General features: G+C 32.6%; 1 pseudogene; it reads left to right on the plus strand.

Moving 5' to 3' along the window:
* The first annotated feature begins 903 nt into the window (after positions 1-903).
* On the plus strand, positions 904-1,845 carry LOC145098222 (lignin-forming anionic peroxidase pseudogene; annotated as a pseudogene).
* The last annotated feature ends 3,361 nt before the right edge of the window (positions 1,846-5,206 follow it).

Consider the following 5,206-nt stretch of genomic DNA (forward strand, 5'->3'; position numbering starts at 1 on the left):
AAATTTTATATTTTTATATTTAGTTTATGTTTAAATAATTTTATTAATTAAAAATATTAACTTCAATTGCACAAATTTTTTAGCGGTTTTATTACTAGAAAATAAAATTTTGAAAGTAGTTTCCGTCACAAAATCGTCAATAAACCGAAGGATATACACTAAATTCACAATTATCAAACTTTATGAAGTATTGTCAACGGAATTATTACAGGTTTTTGACAGATTTCCAACGGATTTGTGATGAATTTTGATAATTCTCACTAAATTTATATTTGACATGAAAAATTGAAAGGTAAGCCAATCCGATGAAATTGCATTAATTAAGAAAGTTTTGAGTTGTCGCATGCTGTCTTGCGGCGGAGACTACAAGACGCAAACATGCAAACATATGAATATAAAATTCTATTGGAAAGAAAATGTCAAAAAAAAAGTCACACATTCACATTATCCTTATATCTTCTTTACAACTCCTACAAATCTATACTAATAAAAGAGTAGCTCTTTTGCCATGTGTCACCATATTAGACATTTTAATTAATGTGTTGCTACTTGTCAATCTATTAGTTTTCCATTTTAAATTTATTAGACCTCCTCATTAATGTGATTCTATTTTAAATTTTAAATTTTAAATTATTGTTTTCATTAATTCACAAATAAAAAATATCTAATATATATTAAAAATTAATTTTATATATTTCTTTGAATCAATGATTATAATTTCACATAACTAATAAAAAATATCTCTTAAATTAATAATTTATTTAAACTAACTTATTAATAATTTTGAGTTTTTACTATAAAAGTTTGATTAATTTTATAATTGTGGTTCTCACGGGTTATAAACTAGTTATTATAATAAACATGTAGCTTAATCATAAAACGCGTCTAATCTTATTATCTTAAATGTACAACGTAAATAACTAGGTTAACTTAATTTTTTGATTTAGGAGTGTTTGGATTAGATTTTTAGCTTATTGCTTATAGCTTATTTGTGGTGGGAATAAGCAATAAGCAATAAGAATGGGGAGGGATGCTTATTAAAATTAGCTTATTTAGCCTAATAAGCTGGATTTTATCCAAAGGGCCTTGTTGGAGGATGGGCCTTCGATAGTAGGAGAAAGGAATGCGTTGCCTAATAAGGGTTCTGTAAGAGGCTACGAAGTGATAGACGCTGCAAAATCTGAGGTGGAGAAACTATGTCCCGAAGTTGTATCTTGTGCAGACATACTCACGGTGGCCGTCCGTGATGCGTTAGAAATGGTTGGTGGTCTGTCGTGGTCGGTGAAGCTCGGAAGAAGAGATTCCACCACCGCTAGCCTTGTTCTAGCGGAGACCAGTCTTCCTAGCTTTAAAGCTCCTCTTGATTCACTTATCTCCACCTTCAAAGATAACGGACTTAGCGCCAGGGACATGGTTGCTTTATCAGGAGCTCATACAATCGGACAAGATCAATGCTTCTTGTTTCGTCACAGAGTATACAACAATGGATCAGATATTGATGCCGGATTTGCTAGCACACGTAGACGTGGTTGCCCTATAAACGATGGAAACGAAAATCTTGCATCTCTAGATTTGGTGACACCGAATTCGTTTGATTACAACTACTTCAAGAATCTGATACAAAAGAAGGGTCTTCTTGAATCATATCAGGTGCTTTACAGTGGTGGGTCCACAGACAGCATAGTTTCTGAATACAACAACAATCCTTCCAAGTTCAAGTCGGATTTTGCAGAAGCGATGGTGAAGATGAGTGAGATCAGGCCGTTAACGGGTCAAGAAGGAGTGATAAGGAGGATATGTGGTGCTCTTCCCTAAGCTACCTGGTTCATTAAGTCCCGGGTTCTTGTATTTGCCTCTGAAAATTGTACTTTGTAGTCATATATTCATTCATTTATTCTATTCTTTTAAGCGTAAAGAAATATAAAAATTTATGAGTATTCTCAATAGGTAATTATATTTAATTATTTATCACCACTTTCAATGCAATATATATAGTTATACGATACTTCTCGCCATCTAATAGTAAAACTAAACCCGAAAATCGAAAAAATCAAAACCGAAGCATAAATCAATGGTTGGGATTTGTGTTTTTTAAAAATCGAAAATTTTGGCTTAGGTTCAGTTACGTAAATATAAGAAACTGAGAAAAACCACATCGCACCGATGTTTATATATAACACATTTTTTTATATATTGTATATAAATCAACATAAATAAATTATAAGTATCATCATTTAGTGTTGGTAAATCGTGGACAGTAAGTGCTACTAGAGGGCTTGTTGCCGCTAATACTTTACTATCGCCGCTAATACGTACATGTCGCCGCTAAAAGCGTCGCTACAAAAACTGTTTTCATTTTTTTTTATTTAATATTAAGTAATAAAAAACAATATAACATTTATAAAATCTGTCACATTTAACCCATACACAACCAAAAAAAATATAACATTTATAAAATATTAATCCACAATCCAAAATATTTGTCCATACAACCTAAAGTATTCTTTTAAACAAACATTTTATAAAATCCTAAAATTCCTACTTCTCGTCATCACTCTCATCATTTCCCTCATTATTTGGTGGTGACAATGAACGAAATCACTCTTTCAATGTCATGGAACATGTTGGGTCATTCAGTATTGTTTACAGCATTTTCAACTACAAAGAAAACAAAATATATTACAAACATATCATAATAGTATTATACTTTTCAAAAATTACCAAAATAAAAAGTACCAACATATCTATAACCAACATAACATTATAGCATTCTACTTTCCAAAATTTATCAAACTATAAGATATCAACATATCAAACCATAACCAACATACCATTATAACATTCTACTTTCCAAAAATTACCAAAGTACAAAATAGCAACATATCAAACCATAACCAACATATCATTATAGCATTCTACTTTCCGAAAATTACCAAACTACAAAATATCAACATATCAAACTATAACCAACATATCATTAAGGCATTCTACTTTTTAAAAATTATCAAACTACAAAATATCAACATATCAAACCATAACCAACATATCATTATAGCATTCTACTTTCCAAAAATTACCAAACTACAAAATATCAACCAATCAAACTATAACCAACAAACCATTATAGCGTTGTATTATATACTAAACAAACAATTACCAACATATCATTATAGCATCCTACTTTTTTTCGTTTTTCCATTATAGCATTATACTTTTCAACTTATATAAACAATTACATGTGATTGTGGTGGTTCTTTTTGTTATCGGTTGTTCCTGATCGTACATAGACACAACGGTAGGAGGTTTACGTCCAATGCCTCTAATATGTCTATGTCGAACACCCAATATTTTTTCAAAACATTTTCTTGTATCACTTGGCGTTAGACCGCTTGCTGAAGAAGAAGCTTGAGTTTGTTGATTGATCTCCTGTAGTAAAGCATTATGTATTTTCAAAGAATGATAAACATCATAAAAATTAGATTACTAAATACCCTTGACGATATAAACACTTATATGAAAATACAAATTAACCACTTATGTATTGTTGGTTGACTGCAGGACTATAAAATACCCCTTGGTGATTGGAATTAGCCTTATGACATGCTTCGATTCGAGTGATATCCTATTTAACATTAAAAATTAGATTAATTATTCTTTAAATATATCATAACTTACTTCTTTGAAGCACGCATTATTGTACGAGCTCGGCCCCCCTCTGTTTACAACTAGTTGTTTTGCACAGACTTCTTTGTTTGACACCGAACGCATTAAAAATTTGATCGTTTGAAAATGTTCGACTGCCTTCGCCCAATTTTCAGGTGCCATTGGGATATCTGCAGGCCCCCCGATTTCCTTAAAATAAGAATGGGCTTTACTTTTTTGGCCTCTGTAAACTTTTGCAAGATTGGAATCAATGCTCCGCAACAATTGTGCACACACTAGATCCATAGTTAACCTTTTCTAAATCAAACTTATTCTACAAATACAAAAAAGTTAGTTAATTAAATAACAATCATAACTAAACTTAAAATATTATCCAAGTTACCTTTAGATGAACAACTGTCACATTCCTTAACGCGGGGAAAAAATTGTCCCAACTGATGGGTTTTAGCCATAAGAACATCATATGTGCTCATACAAACCCTAATGCTTGGATCTAGGTTTCTCTATTGTACATGCAATTCATCCAAGACTTCAAACCCTAGATCTAGCATATGATAATCAATATAACATATGAATTACGGTTTAGATCATACCTTGATTGTTATGTAGCAATAACAATCTCAAATCCTCCTTGTAATGACTTTAGAAAGCTTAGAGTCACAAATGTCACTCCTCTAATGGTTCACAAACACCAAGAGCAAGAGGATGAAGAAGAGAAGAGAAGAGGCTGCCCAAAACGTGTGGAAACCCTAGAAAACAAGTTCACCACGTTTTTGGGGCTTAAGGGTCCTTTAAATAGTGAGGCCATTAGGGTTATCTAACAAGGAAACCCTAATTTGGATGCTTAGGCCCTAAGCAACCCATGGACTCCTACCATAAAGGCCTTGGACGATTTCTAATGGGTTTCCCCATAGAATTCATCCACTCCTTAAATATGGAGTCCATTAGCCCAATATTCAACTATCACACAATCGACAGTTCTAGTCCCTTAAGTTTAATTAATGTCTTTAAGCCACAAAATTAATTCCTAATTAATTATTGACTAATATTAATTAAACAATATGATTTCTCCTTTAATATATTATTCTCATAATATATTAATAAATCATAATTAATCCTTTCTCTCCATAATTCATCCTATCAAGTTGCTTTGGTGAAGGCAACCCAAAAGGACCTTGCACCATCGGGTCAAGTACATACCAAAATAGTTATGGACTTAGACACCAATCCAACAGTCTCCCACTTGGATAAGTCTAACAGCTATTTTGCTTATGACTTCAAATCCTGATCTACAATCGTAGCTTTCCAAAGCCGCTGTCAACTCTGATCTTATCAGATACGCGTGTCCTTTAGATAAGGGATCATATATTCCTCCATTCTAGATATCGTACATATATGAGACATGAACTTAATCATTCCCTCTATACTATTTCCCGACTTCCGATTTATGATGACTGACAACAGACTACCATTGAACACATCAATTTAGTCCCGGCTTGGCCAAGCGCTTAGGTGCCATCAGTAAATCATCGAGGGGCCCAAA

Source organism: Lactuca serriola, chromosome 4, assembly GCF_051521515.1.
Source record: "Lactuca serriola cultivar US96UC23 chromosome 4, Lser_US96UC23_V15, whole genome shotgun sequence".
Classification (NCBI taxonomy): Eukaryota; Viridiplantae; Streptophyta; class Magnoliopsida; order Asterales; family Asteraceae; genus Lactuca; species Lactuca serriola.